Source organism: Typopeltis vanoorti, chromosome 10, assembly GCF_054136105.1.
Source record: "Typopeltis vanoorti isolate ZY-2024b chromosome 10, IOZ_Tvanoo_1.0, whole genome shotgun sequence".
NCBI lineage: Eukaryota > Metazoa > Arthropoda > Arachnida > Uropygi > Thelyphonidae > Typopeltis > Typopeltis vanoorti.
Window position 1 is genome coordinate 54,815,269 of NC_143558.1, and position 16,908 is coordinate 54,832,176.

A 16,908-nucleotide genomic window follows, 5' to 3' on the forward strand; every position below is an offset into this window, starting at 1 on the left:
CTAATATTACATTTCAATAAGCACACGATTACATGAATAATGATTAATGCTTGCTGCAAAAAAAAAAAAAATGTTAACTTGAACACTTTTTATAATTTATATATTGCGTGTAGTGGCGCGCTTATTGCTTAAATTTACTAGCGTGTGACTTTAATTGATGTTATCACTGTTATCATTATTGTCTTCATGGTATGTGAAATATATTTGATAGCCAATGAGTAGGTCCGCGTCCTTGTACTGTACTTTTCATGTTGTTATTACACTGTTAACGCTAACCGCATTCCAGAAAGTGGCCTTCATTCCCTATTTGTGGCGTCTGCTGCAGTTTTATTTATTTACAGTATATGTATTTGCTGTTTAATACTCGTATTTGTAACTAGCACGTTATAATACCAGTAAAGTGAAATCCCATACAAAATATTGTACATTTATAAATAAGTTAAACCAGACTTATGCTTGAAAATCCGCTAAGCTTTCATTTTGCCATTTTTAATACAATATTTTCGTTTCTTTGTGTGTGTGTGTGTGTTCAGATTCCGCTTTATTAGAGCTACTATCAACTATTTGTTTCTTTTCAAGGAATTTTATCAACCATAGGAAACTAAAATCTGCTTTAGATATTGTCTAGTATAAATATAAATAAGAACATTTCGTGAAAGGTCTGTCACGACCTAAAAACCAACACATATTCTTACTTTGGTTCCTGATTCTTTTAATTCTCGGGTTTCCTATTCTTATGTTCTCATGTTTATGTTTCAACTTATTATTTTCTTGCCTGTTATTATATGTAAAAACACAGATAATAATATATTATATACAAAAATAATTCAGGAACTACCACTGCAACCTTCTTTATTCATCCAGGACCGGATAATTTTTGGATCCAAAGTATACAAGAAAAAAGTTGAAGGTATGTGCCACAGTTGTAAATTTTGAATATTACGATTTAGGATTTATTAATTTAGTTCTTTTTATGGAAGTTTTTTCACTTGGCTATATTACTAATTATACATATATTGGGTTTTATCCTTTATCCAAGTGTTAGCAAACAAAGTTTGTACTTGAAGTACTTTCAGGACTGGGGCAACTCGTGGTTAAGATGGTATAAGTTCTCATTACTTGCCTTAGTATCTCCCACAATGCAAAGCGCATCTCTCCTTGCGGACATGTATAATACTATGTATTAAGGGAAAGGCCGGTTTCGACCTTTATTGAGATTTCATCAGTGGGAGCCAGATCCAGAGGTGGTGGTGATACTAAAGTGGAAGTAATTAAGAAGTCATATTTAGCTACACGAGTTACCAAACCCTTACCTTAATGCATAGCATTATACATGTCCACAAGGAGATGTGCTTTGCATTATGGAAGATACTAAGGCAAGTGATGAGAACTCATACCACCTTTACCACGATTTTCCCCAGTCCTGAAAGTACTTCAGGTGCAAACTTTGTTTGCTAACACTTGGATAAAGTGCAATATATATATATTAGTTCTTTTTAATTTTTGTAGTATCATTGTTCTTACTTTTTATCATTATTATAGGGGCATGAATAGATTTGCGGTAACGCCAAATCGTAGACGATTTGTAGATTGCATTACAGTCAATAACTAGAGGAACTTTTTATAGACCTCTTTACAGCCAGTTTCTGAGTTAGCCTATCTTCAACGCAGTGAAATGGATTTTTTATTTTTTTCCCAGGAAGATTTCGAATTTTTTTATTCCATATATCAGAAAATCAACGTGAAACACACATGATAATACTACTTGAGATTAGGAACAAAAGATGGGGAGATGTCTACTGAATTTTCTCAGTCTCAAAGTTTGGTCCAAAGAGTGTGACTTCTTTCCTTTAGGAAAGAGCCTCCTTAGCTCATTCGGTACCGACGGTCCTTTGGCTGGAAACACCTGGTGCGAATCCCGACTAGGACGCGAATAACACGTCAGGGATTTTGAGCTGAAGATCAGATAGTTCAGCCTGATAAGGTTTTGTAGTGTTCCACCCCCCCCCCCCCCTGAAAACCGGAAAAGAAGAACACATGCAATTTATAGACATAATACACTGGTGCCTCACAGCCTTTAATTGTTTCAGCTGCAAATCTAAAAACCAAGCAACCCTTTGGAAATAAAAAAAGGCATACGGGATATCCTTTTTTTAATTTATTTTCATTTACGTATGAAACGTAAACTTTGCTTATTCATTTGAAATATTTTACTTAAATAATTTTAATAAAATTATAAATCTCACATGGTCACTGTAAACATTTGTTACTTGGGTCTGGTATAAAAGTTTATCAGATTACAATTTATTTATGGTCTACCAGCTAAGGAGCTATTGGATTGCTAATTTCTTTGCTCTGGTTGTTCAATATGTCATGGTGGATGGCTGCCATTCTTCAGATTTCTCCATCAGTTGCGCATTCTCCCATGCTTTTTGTCTATTCATAAATGATCTTCTATCACTTACCTTGGTGTCTGTACATGGTTTTGCAAAGAAAGCACTCGCTTTTTCACTTGACAAACCTTGCAGTGTTCGTATATTCTAAGTCCAAAGATATTCCATAATCAATGCCTTAAATGCTAATATCCTTGCCATATTTCAGTGGAGTGATGACAATCTTGTCAACTTCAATACTACCAAAACGCATTTTTCTTATTTCTCATAATAAAGACCACCCTTCTCATCTGTCACCTTTGATAATCCTAACATCTTCACACAATATCAGATTTCTTCTACAATAAATGCACCGCATCCATAGTCACCTCTGACTTAAAAAAACAAATTAGGTTTGCTCCAGTAATGTCTTGAGCAAATCTACATGCACTAGCCACTGATCAGTTCAAATTACAGCACATATGCAGTTTGGCATGGATTCCACAATGTGTTGGATTGCATCTACGTCTACAACATACCAATTGTTCACTAGACAGTCCTTTAATTGGCTTAGATTTGATGGAAGAGGACTTTGCTTCGGGATCTGATTTTCAAACATGTCCCATACATTCTCATTGGAGTTCAGATCCAGCGTTTGTGGTGGCCAAAGAGGGGGGGGAAGTCACTGTCATATGCTCACTGAACAATTCTTGCACAATGGACAGCAGCAGTTGTCTATGAAACAACCATCACCTGCTAGACAGTCAACATTTCCGGATGGACTTGATCAGCAACAATGCTCAAATGTTCTTTGGAGGACACCCTATCATCCAGCAATATCAAGGAACCTGCTATCCACCAACAGAACACTTCCCACACTATCTCCAGAATCTTCGTGTTCACAGGAAAGCTGAATTCATCAATCCATGGGGCTCCTGCCAAACCTCTCTGCTACTGTTGGTACAGAACAAAGTGCAGTGATTTGTTGGCCCCCAGAGGCATAGCTGGGGGGGGGGGGTCAGAAACGGGGGCACTTTGAACCTTTGCAGTTAATTCTAAAAGTCTCGAGAACTCATTTCCAAATATTGTAATACTACTACGAATTTTCCTCAAAATTGCTAAGTGTTGCTAGTTGTGAGAGGAGTTTTTCTAAATAAAGTTAATTAAGAATTACCTATATTACTATGAAAGACTTCGCCAAAGTCATCGACGATTTTGTTAACAGAAAAGCAAGAAAAATAACATTTTAGAATGTTGAAATTAGTTTTACTTTAAAAATAAACATAGTGTTTTAATATATTTCCCTATATGTCGTTTTGACTTTTTGTAGTATTTTTGGTGTGTATTGAAGAGTGGCAAACTCAGGGACCACCCTGGGCGGCAAAAGCTCTAGCTACACCACTGATTGGACTACACAACTCTTTTCAGATTTCAGCATCCAGTCACAGCGTTCTTGACACCACTGTAAACGAACTTTCTAGTTCTTCACAGAAATCAGTGATTTCAATGTAGACATGTGACTAATACTGATCCTCTTCAATTCCCTGCACATAGTTTAGTGAGATATGGGTCAAAAACAGCTTTTATTATGCTTTGGTCAATAGCTGCACACAGGAAGTTCTGTTTGTACAAGTCTCCTCAGATAACAGTGAGCTTTCCTGACAGATTATCTTAGGACTAGTTACACCTCTTAGACAAACAGCGTGGGTTATTTTTTCATTGATTAAACACCCAGGATATCTCACCTTTCAAGAAACCAGTCAGCTAAGTTGTTTTCAAAATAGTGGCTCCAGCTAGGCATACCATCACAATAAACTCTGCATTGAACTCCAAAAAGATCCTTGGTTTTTCCCATTGCGATCATACTATTGACAATTACTGAGCATCAGCATTCTTATATAGCTGTCTAGAGCCCATGGTGATGACACGGCCAAGTATTTTGCATATATGCTGCATAAGTGATGTCTACATAAATCTGCAGAAAGGTTTCTAATTTAGTAAAGAGTATGTGTAGATTCTACTGATGCATGATGGCAGTAATACAAATCCATTTCAGCACTCTCATCCCCCTGTCAGTTTTTATGGTGTATGACTGGTTCTTTCCATCATGTCCATACCTGATAGAAGTGTATGTGGGAAGGATAATCAAAATCATTATCATGTTCCTGGAGGATGTGTAATATGACATGGCTTGTTATCATATTGTAATTGATCATAGCATGAAGGTTAAATGTTCAAAATGAAGTGAAATAAGTATGGTCTGCTAATATCAAGTTGCCTAAAAAGAACCAAAAAACATGCCAATGTATCAATCAACTGCCAATGTCTTGCACTGTAATCAAACATGTACCCTACCCATATCCTTTCATCTCCATAATATAATAAAGTCCCATTGCTCCATGTGACATTTTTCTGCACTCTCCAATTTCTGATGCTGCTGTTTCCTTCTATTGTAGCACCAAATTTTATTAGATGGGCATGGTTGTTTTGTGCCATTGAGAGAATGTTCTTTGCATGGTGCATTCAGATATACTCACTCTTGGTCTATGGTGATATAGCACAAACATATGTAGCACATCCATCATACGTCATGATCCTGTCAATCAGGGGCGAATGCTGGTCTTGAAATTCACGCTTGTTCTTGTTATCATTCAGGGAGTGAGAGGTGTAATTGAAGTCTGATCAGTGGAATGATGAATTACTGACTATATTTAGAAATACAACATTTATTTTACAAATGATATTCTATCTTTTTCAATTTAGCTACTTGAATACAAATTCTACCCTATGGTTCTTCTTTATGAACTGGTCAATAACATCGTCATAAAAAGTTGATTGTAACTTAATTTTCCCAAACAACATGCACACGTTTAAAGGCTGGCTGAAGCTCATTGGCTAGAGCTACTTCGACTGCGTATGACCTGTGTTTAAGATGATGTGAAGGAAGCGGAAATGGCTATGCGCGTGCATGAAATCACAGTGCTGTAGTGAGGACCCGGAAGTTCCGACAACCGAGCAAAAGGTAGCTTTGACTAGACGAGCAAGCATCAGCCTTCGATACACAACGCAAAGCTCAATTATTGTTGCTCAAGCTTAAGATGGCTTCTGTCTACAAAAATAAAAGCCTGAATGGAATGCTTATAAATGCATGCATTTATTAACAAATAAATATTACTTCTTTCTCAAGTAATGAGCTTGCGCAGCAAGCATGGAGAATTCTTCCCTGCGTCATAGCTATATGCGAGCATGGATATGATGCTAAATGTATGGCATGCATCATACTTAGAATACTTGTGTCTAATTAAAAGTATGGATTAGTATGGCAGAAAATCAAAAGAATTACAGTAATAAGTACAAGTATAAGTGAATTTAGTTTGGTAGTAGAATTTAGCCAACACATATATATTTTTAAGAGCAGACAAAGGCAATTCCACAGTTATCATGGGCACTAATACATATGACTAAATGGAATACTTATAAATGCATGCATTTATTAACAAATAAATATTACTTCTTTCTCAAATAATGAGCTTGTGCAGCAAGCATGGAGAATTCATCCCTGCTTTCAATCCTTCATTACTCTCCCGCATCAGTCATTTCTGGCCACATGACCACCTTGACTTGGTTTTCCCTTTATCATATCATTCTGTACACTAGACACACTGTTGCATGTGGTGATCATAGAAGAACATTGGTTTCTGAGATACTTTTGCAGTTCTTTCTGGCTTCTGCTATCATCTCTTATTTGAAACCACCTAGGTCATGATCCTTGTTCATTATGCACATAAATGTAGATGCTTTCTCTCTGGGAAGTAAACTACTACTTATTTATAGCCAGCACCTGATGGATAGCATTAGTGCCTGTTACTGAGATTCTGTTTAACATTTAATGTGTGTAATATTTGGGCCACTGAGTATGGTGTAGGTACTTTCCTTTAACAGACAAAAGTAAATGTGAAAAATGATCAAAGATGTAAACTTCAGCATGAAGAACAGTAATTATAATTATTTTTATACAGGTTTCCATAATAGTGAATACCCAAAACAGGAACCTTCCTGTGTTTTATGAAAAGGATATCTTAACAAAAAAAAAAGTTAATGGATGGAAATACAGCTACAGCCTTAGCTTGTCTTAATAAATCATCTGGAATGGTGTAGAATGATGTTAGCTGTGTCAGTCACTGGAACAGATCCAGATGGGCAAGAAACTAGGCTAATACCTTTTTTTTGGGGAGAATATAGGACTTTTTAGCAATAAAAAAAAAAGCAATATATACAGTAATAAATATCAAAATATAGCTAGCGAGTTAAAAATTAAGAAGCTATCCAAAAACATCCATATGAGAAATGATGCCTCATATATATATATATATGGACCACTTCATTAGCTAAAATAGATTGAAACCTAAGATTCAAATTTGAGATAATAAGATTAGTATTTTATGTATGACCTGTACCGATATTATTATACTCTTAAATACATCTCCTGCAAGTCTAATAATCTTTATCCAAATAAAATAATTGCATTCAAAAAATTGCATTCTTACTATGGATAATGGAATAAATATGGCTAGTATAGCAAAAAAGCCAGATGAATAAATTTATGAGAAATAAATTAGAAACTAGTCAAAAGTCCAAACTAGCAGTATACATTAAATTAAAGACACCATGAAATTATATTCTTGTTTAATCCTTTATCCAAGTGTATGCAAATAAAGTTGATGCATGAAATATCTTCACAACTAGTTTGTTTATGGTGGCTAGTGACCTCATATTAATTGCATTAGCATCCTATTAATGCTAAACACACATCCTTTCAGATGTGTGTAATACTATGTATTATGGAAAGGGCCACTACCCAGACCGCTTTCAACTTTTATTAAAAATCTTTACCAAAGTTTTTGAAGAGAGAGAGGTAACCCCCCCTCGACAGGGGGGACACCTCTCTCCAAAAACTTTAAAGTGATCTACAAACTAACTCTAAATCTACTGAGTGACCCAAAAGGAACCACTAAATTCATCAAACTCTCATCAGTGTCTCTACTCAGTGACAGGCCAAAATCTGCTAAGTAGATCTGTTCTACTCCCAAGAGTCAAGACCAATGTATAAAGGAGTCCCTCCAAAAACTAGGTGATCATTCAGGTCACTCTAACCTCAATCAGTAACCCAAAGGATCTTTTAACTATTTATACTCAGCAATGGTTTTGCCAGATAAAACCTACAGAAGCCTCAGTCACTCACAGACAAAAAGCCGCCACCATGTCAAACATCAACTTCCACAAGAACCATGTATTCACAGAAAGGACCCTATAAAGGCCACACCATAGGCAAGGGTCTAATGGAATGCAGTGATCAAGATCTCTTCAGCAGTCCACACATCCATGAAAAACCACATCAGTGGGAGCTAGACCCAGAAGAGATACCAAAGTTGAAGTATACAGAAGTCATATATTTCCCACATACAAGTATTTACAAGGTGTAAAACCTTATTATTAAAATACTCCGGATTAGAGCTAGTTCTTGAAAGTTTCACTTGGTTATAAATTAAAGATGCCAAGAAATTATATCCTTTATCCAAGTGTAAGCAAATAAAGTTTGCACATGATGTATCTTCATGACTAGACTACTTGTTTATATAAATATTATCCATATTTATTCTATTATTTATGAGGGTGGTCTGAAAAGTTCTTGGCTTCGATCATAGACAGCAAAACTATTGGCAAGATTTTTTTTTTTTCTAGGTTGGTACATCTGTCATAAGCATCAATGTGAAACTGCAAGTCATTCTATCAAGTAGTTTATTTTATACAGCTGTCTGAAGCAAAAGTGTTATCTGTATCTCTTAAAATGGATAAAATTGAGTATCATGCAGTTATAAAATTCTTTGTAAAAGAAGGTTTAACGCCAAAAGAAATTCATTCGAAGTTCATAAAAGTTTATGGGCATTCTTCCTCTTTGTTTTCGACAATTAAGAAATGGGCAACTAAGTTTAAACGTGGCCATACCAGCCTTGAAGATGATCCATGTGAAGAACATCCAAAAATTGTAACACCACCAGAAATCATTGATCAAGTGCATGATATGGTACTGAATGACTGGCGAGTCAAATTGCATGAAATTGCTGAGACTATAGGTATTTCAAAGGAATGTGCAGGATATATTTATTTTGCATGAAGAATTGCAAATGAAACAGCTTTGGCAAGATGGGTGCCCCACTTGTTCACAGCAGATCAAAAATGCACTCGCATGAAAATCTTTGAACAGTGCTTGGAGCATTTTAACAAGAATAAAACTGATTTTGTGTCGATTTATTACCATAGATGAGACTTGGATTCACCATTACACACCACAATCCAAACAGCAGTCAGAAGCCAGTTGTTCAGCGCAAAAGGAGACAAAGTCGGTTCCATCAGCAGGAAAGGTCATGGCATCAGTGTTTTGGGATGCTAAAGTCAAAACGGTAGACATAAGTTGCATAATAAGCATTTTGTTTATTAATTATCTTGAAAAGGGAATATTATTCCGATCTTTTAACCAAATAGACGAAAAAATTTGCGAGAAAAGAAGACCCGGTTTGCAGAAGAAAAAAATCATCTTTCATCAGGACAATGCATCTGCCCACAAAGGTGTTTTGGCAATGGGAAAATTAAGGGATCTGCACTATGAATTATTGGAACATCCACCCTATTCCCCAAATGTGGCTCTCTTTGACTTCTATCTCTTCCCAAAACTAAAACTCTTCCTCGCTGGTTGGCGTTTTTCTTCGAATCAAAGGTGATTGCAGCTGTAGAGGGGGTATTTTGCAGATCTTACTGAGAACCACTACAGGGACGGGATAATGGCACTGAAATAAATGTATTAGTCTTAAAGCAGATTATGTTTAAAAATAAAAAAATAATTTTGAAATAATTTTTCATTGTTAGGCCAAGAACTTTTCAGACCACCCTCATATTTATCACCATATTTAATCTTCACTAAAAATGGCTGCATTATGTAATCTGTTCTGTAGATTTGCTACTTAGAATGTAGTTTATTTTACTGCATATATTTATATTAAAGATCAACACTAGTCTGAGTAGTGCCCTTCCATAATGCAAACCACACATCTGAAATGATGTGTGGTTTGCATTATGGAACACCAATGTAAGTAAAGTGACATCAACTAATATAAACAAGCAGTCTAGTCTTGAAGATACTTCAGTTCCATGTGGTATTCTGTCAAATCCAGCAAAATCATTGTGTATTCATTTCCTTTATCTAACTCAGCTGTTACTCTATTATAAAAAGTCAGTAAATTACTAAAGCATGACAGACCCTTCACAAAACCATGTTGACCCTCATACAGTATCATATATTTATCTACCCATTCTTAAATTCTCTTTTTTACCAATTTTTCTAGTATTTTTACCACCACACTTGAGATACTGGTTGGTTTATAATTTGCTACTGTAGTTCTTAGAACCTTCCTTATGCAAAGGAATTATTTTGACCTCTTTCCACTCCATTGGAACTCTACCAGAGCTGAGACTTAAATTAAACAGTCTAGTCAAAGGCACTGCCAGTTCCCTTGCACAAAATCCTAGCTGATATCCCACAGTCATATTTACATTGAGATTCTGCAATATCCTAAGAACCTCCAATTCATCCATCTCTGTTCCCACATTAGTGTCTGTCACATAGGTTAAAGAAGTAACCTCACTAGGATGATATACCCTTGCAAAGTAAGGGTATATCATCCCTAAAACTAATTAACTCAACTATTTTATCAGCTTCTGTCTTCTTGTAGCTATCATCACTCACTAAAGTTAATCTTCCATATTCATTCTTCCTCTTACTTGCCACATAACGAAAGAACTCTTTGTGATTTCCTTTGGACTGCTCGGCTAGATTCAAGAATTTTGTAATAACTATTCGAAATTATGCGATTTTTATGGTACACAGAAGCAAGTATGGAGATTAATTACAAACCAAACAACTAAATTGTGTAAGTATATAAACATACCCTTAATTGAACAAAAAATACCAGGAAGAACACTACTAAACTGTATGAGGATGAAGAAAAAATAATTGCCCAAAACTCTGAGATGAAGATTTAGAAATAACACTATAAAAATAAACATTTTAAGAACAAACAGAAAAATAGTTATAGCAGACAACAAACTGGTGATTTTTATCTATTTTATTGTGTTTTTCCATTAGGAAATTAGCGTTTTAAGTGTATTTAGTGTTCAGATCAGCTAACGCCTTTTTATTCCCGTATACGGGAGTAGGCGAGGCCATTTAGCCCTATCTAACTTTTGGAGACTGCGTTGGCAGTTCAATCTCCACTGGTACCAATCAGAGATAGATGGCCCAAGGCTATCACTAATTAAGTGGTACACAGTGAAGAGAGACGGCTCAAATGTGCCACCATCTCGTGGTCCCTAACCCTAACACAATATATTTAATGTCTGAAATAATGTGGGTTCTATGGTCGATTTTCTTGAGTTTACAGGACGAAAAACCTGAGTTTTCGGGAGGAAAAACCCGCTTGCCCATGCCAGAGATCGACTAACTCTGGAACCGGTCGAAAAAAGGCTTAGAAAAATTTCCTCTAGCCTGGAGGAAACTAGACCTGAAACCAAGTCTTCCTTCGTGCGGCCAAGCGCCGTGGTGTGCAAACGCCACATCCACTGAGCTACATAGGCTCTGTATTTAGTGTTTTATAACATATTTTTATTAAGATAGTCAGGGAAACTAGATCATCAAGGGAAGAATGGGAAAAATGTGTGTGTAAGTTGCTATGGTATACAAACTGATAAAGATATGAATGCCTTTGAACATGGTTATGTATGTGGCGAAGGAATGGAAAAATATGCTTTGGGTTCAGACCTTTTAAGTATGTCTGGGGAGGGAAAAGAGAAAATTCTAGAATGAGACCAAATAGATTGCATATCTAATTATAAGAATATGCTAGGTCATAATTTATTATGTCTATACACAAATACCAGGAGCATTAGAAACAAAGGGATTGAGTTTGTTGCTTTATTGAATACGATGTGGCCTAAGATTGTGGGCATTAGTGAAACCTGGCTATCAGAATCAGATATGGTAATTGGGATCAAGTGTAATGGATATACAGTAATCCCTCGATTAGTGCGCCATTTTTTTTTCGATACCCAAATTCGATTAGTGCACCTCTAAAACTCGATTATTGTGCCTATATACATCTTATCACTCACCAGATGAAATAATTTAGTTACCATTTAAAAACATTTTGCAAAGTTATTTTTAATGGCATACTAAACTACTTTCATGTACACTATGTTCCAAATTTTTACCAACAAAATTTATGTCGTCTGCTATAGTACGCCCACAGATTCCAGACCCTTCGACACTTCTGCGGATGTCACAAAAAGGAGAATCCATTCTGATAATAGGGTAATCAATCAGTCTTCTGAGATAAGTTGTTTATCATTACAAATTGGAAAATTAACTTCTCTTTTATGATAGTTGTAGTTTTTAAAGTGGTAACTATTTTGCTTGTATAACAGTTGGGAAATTTTATCTATAAAGCACATACTTTTGCATGTTGGTGACCAAAGAAATTCGTACGTCCTTCGTTTCTTTCTCCCCTTCAATGGTAACATTCAAGAGTTAATTAAATCTCATTCTGAAGAATTGAGTGATTCCGACCTGCTAAATTTAGATGCACAGTGGGAAGTTCTCGAAGAATATAAAGAAAAGTTAACCACTGATAATCAGCCAAAAGAGATTTCACAGAAACAATTTGAAAATATATTTCATACAATCGAAGTTTTTAAGCAGCAATGCTTAGAGGCTGACCCTGATGAAGAAAGAAGCAGCAAAATTTATAGAAGAGGCAATAGGGCCATACCGTCAGTTGTATGAAAAAAAGAAACAAAATGCCTGCCAAACTATTAGCTCAATTCTTTGTTAAGAAGTAGAATCATAAATTTATATTCTGAATATGTTTTATTGTCTTTCAACTTCATAGTTTTCCTTTAACTAGACACTGAGACATACCTTAATTCTTTTATTAAAAAAATTAAGGGTCAAAAAAGAAATCTGAGGAACGAATCATACATTTTCCCATAGGTTACTGTATTCGATTAGTGCATTTTCGATTAATGTGCCTGTTTTAAGGAACGCATTAAATGCACTAATCGAGGGATTGCTGTACTATTTTTAGGAATGGCAGAAGACATAGGAGAGGAGGAGTGCTACTAATGACATCAGATGACTTAAGTCCAGTTAGGGTAGAAATACAAGAAAACAATGATGGTAACAATGTCCCATGTAGCGATGAGATTGAGTCTATCTGGTGTGAAGTGGAAGTTAATAGAATGAAATATATAGTGGAGTGTTGCTACAGACGTGGCGGCTCAGTTGTAGGGGACGAAGAAATGCATCGTCGATTTAGCCTTATGGGCACCAAGCGAATGATCATTATGGGTGACTTTACTTTTCCAAACATTGGTTGGGTAGAATCTTGTGATAAGAAAAAAGAGAAATTTATTGAATTGTTGCGAGACAACTTTCTCAAGCAGCATGTGAAAGAAGGAACTCGAGGTCAAAGAGTGTTAGATTTGCTCATACCATCAGAAGGGATCTTTGTCAAGAATATGGCTATTTTACCACAAATTGGTGACAGTCATCATGCTGTTCTTTCTTGGGAAGTATCTACTTGTATTGAAGTTCCGATTAAAACAGGCTACATGCTGAACTACAAAGCTGGAAATTATGATCAACTTAGAAGAATATTATCTTTGTTCCCATGGTATCAGTTACTGAATGGAAAAAATGTCAGAAATGCATAGGAATCTTTGAAAAAATGCTTGAATGAGGCAGTACCTCAATGTATCCCTAGTGTTTGAAGAATAAATAGGTTGGGAGTGAAATGGATGTGCATCCTTATTAAGCAAGAGATCCACAAGAAGACATGATGTGGAAAGAATATCGTGAGAATAAGAGTGAGAGGAGTTATGAAATATGTAAAGCTCAGGCCAGAAAAGTAACGAGTATTGTGAGAAAGCTAAAACGGAGTATGAAAAGAAATTGGCCATTAAAGCTAAAGGCAATCCAAAAGAATTTTATCGTTATGCCGCAAGCAAAAGAAATAATGAATATGGAAAAATAACTTTATTGAATGCAGATGGTACACGAGTGTTGGAAGCTAAGGAGATTGTTCAGTTAATGAGTGCTCATTTTGCTAAGATATATCAACCAGGTGTATGTAGCATGGTGCACAGTGCTACTGCTATGTTGGATGAAGAGTTAGAGGTTCATGAAAATAAGGTTGAAGAGCTCTTGCATAACCTGGATATGAATTTGTCAATAGGGACAGATGGAATATCAGCCTGTTTGCTAAAGGAATGTTCAGCTGAATTGGCTAGGCCTTTCACACATTTATATAACTTGAGTCTCAGCTCAGGAATGGAAGGAATGTATGATAGTTTCATTGCACAATGGTGGTGCAAAAACTGATGTGTCTAACTACCGACCTATTAGCATCTCTGGTGTGGGAGTAAAGATTTTAGAGAAGTTGGTAAGAATTCGCATACAGAAATGGTTAGACAAGCATTCTATAATCTGCAGGGAACAGCATGGGTTTACTAAAGGAAGGTCATGTTTTAGCAATTTGCTCACATTTTATAGCAATGTTACGGCTGAGTTGGATAAAGGGAATGGATACACACTATGACAATGTTGGATTTTTCTAAGGCATTTGATAGGATACCACACAATAGGCTGTTGCATAAACTGGAGAATATGGGATTGGAATATAATCTATTGACTTGGATCAGGGGATGGTTGAGACAGATATCAAAAAGTGGTATACAGTGGGTGTGAATCTGCCAGATTTAAGGTGACCAGTGGTGTACCTCAGGGTTCAGTTCTTGGGCCATTATTGTTCAATCTATACATTAATGACATCAAGCAGGGTCTATCATCAGATTTGCAATTGTTTGCTGATGATGCAAAGATAGGCAGGACAATCAGGGTGCTACTGATATTCAGCAATTACAAAATGATTTGAATAGATTGGAAATCTGGGCAAACGAAAATGGTTATCAGTTTAACGTTAGTAAGTGTAAAGTTATGCACTTTGGCGTGATTAGAGTTCCAGCGGCATATTATATTAGCAGGGTTATGCTACAAGAAACTGAAGAGGCAAGGGATCTTGGTGTATTGGTGGATAAGAATTTAAAGTTCAAAGGTCACATAGCAAAAGTTGCAAATACAACTCAGAGGATAATTGCTATGTTGAAGCGAACCTTGACATGTAAGGAAAAGGAAGTGATTTTGCCTCTTTATAAGACTTTGATAAGACCACACTTGGATTACTGTACGTAGAATTGGCCTCCCGGGTTCCAAGGGGATAAAGAAGCTGTGGAAAGGGTGCAAAGATGAGTTACAAAGATAATATCCGGATTATGGGATTTAGATTATGAGGACAGATTGCGAGTACGTGGATTGCAGACGTTGGTTAACAGGAGAAAGAGGAGTGATATGATAGAGGTCTATAAACCTTTGAATGGGTGTTATAGCATTTCAAATGATGAAATTTTTTGTTATATGGAAGGCGGGGAGAGAACACGGGGCATCCATAGAAGTTAAGGTTGTTCTCAGTCAAGAAAGGGGTAAGAGCTAGGTTTTTCTCCCAGAGAGCAGTGAGTGAGTGGAATAATTTGCCCTTAGGGGTAGTGAGCGCATCTAGTGTAAATGAATTTAAGGAAAGGCATGATAGCTGGGTTGGGTAATTTACAGGCTCCCTTGATGAGTCCTTGACTCCCTGGAGGTCTCAGATGATAATAATAGGTATTAAATATAGTTTAAAATGCCATCAAAAAGGCACAACAAAATAATGCTAAGAAGAGCAGCAAAGTCGACAATAAGAAGTCTTGCTCCACTAAGGAGGATACTGAAGATATACTGAGTTAAAGTAGATTATTAAAGAGATAATACAGGAATCACAAAATGTCAAGCACCATTTGAATGAACATAGGGAGGAAAAGACAATTAAACAGAAGAATAAGAAACAGCAACGCATGGGATCAAATAAATTAGTAAGTTATGAAAATCAGGTAAGTAACATTGATTGTAAAAAGAACAATATTATTTGACATCGTGACTATCATAAAATATACTGTTGATGAGTGGGTTATAACTTCAAGTTTTCCCACAGCAAAAATTAAAAACACAGCACATGCAATTGAAAAACAGAAAAGAAAAGTAAACGAGATCGTAATTGTAGTACATACCAACAATTTAACTAGTGATAAGTTCAGTATGAGAGCAGGGCCGGTGCGAGAGTATCTAACGCCCCTAGGCAAAGAAAATTTAGGCACCCCTATACAATGTCTCTATGCAGTAATTAGTGCATCATTTTTTTTTTGATACCCAAATTCCATTAGTGCGCCTCAAAAATTCAATTTAAAAAATCACTCACCAGAATGGAATAATTTAGTTACCGATTTAAAACATTTTGCAAAGTTATTTTTAATGGCATACTACACTACTTCCATGTACACTATGTATACCAGGATTTCTCAAACTGTGTTCCGTGAGAAGTTCCTAGAATTTGTCATTTTAGTTTTCTAAGCATTTTTTATGAATAAATATTTTATAGTGGAAATATTCTGAGGAGAATAATATTCGAGAATATGTCGAATTTTTATATTAAATTAGATTAAAATAATTAGCCAAAAAAATTGATATCTTCCATAGTGATACAATATGAAGTGAAGAAAGTATGGATGGATTTCTTATTTTGTGCTGGCGTTAAAAACTATAATTATACGATAAAAACAAGCAGCAAAATGAATATAACTCATAGGTATTTAATCTGATATAACCTAGATTCCAGTTACTGAGCAAATGGCAAGCAACTGCGTTTCTTGCTGTAGGCAACTGAACATAGCTACTACATATGCCAAGTAATCTAGTTAAGTGTTCTTTTCAGTATGAAGGATTATTTGTATAGTGAAGGATACATTCCAATAACCCTTTCATATCGATGATATGAAAGGGTTATTGGAAGAGTGAGAAAGTGAAAATTGTCAGTATATTACCTCAATATGACAAAAATGAATTAAGAAGAAGGCTATGATGGCAAACAATTTGACGCATAGGCTGTGTAGAAGCAATGCGAGTTTTTGGATGTGTAGAGTGAGTGAGGAAAGATTGGATTTGTATAAGAGGGATGGACGACACTTGAATGCATCTGGCATCAGGAGTCTTGAAAAACTAATAACTAGTATGAGACCTAATACAGAGTGTCAGGGAAACTAAATTATAATGGGAAGAATGGTGAAAATGTGTGTGTAAGAGCAACAATGTAACTGTGTTAATGATGGGAATGGGCATTTTCATGGGAATGATTGAGGAGATAACGATTTCGACTTTGTGTTCATCCAGTTCAGACCCATCAAATATGTGCAAAGATGTTGCATATATAAAGCACAAAAGAAGAACAGCGATCTGCAAGTTATCCAACTATGTCTCACAGATTACAAACAAGAGTATGCAAAT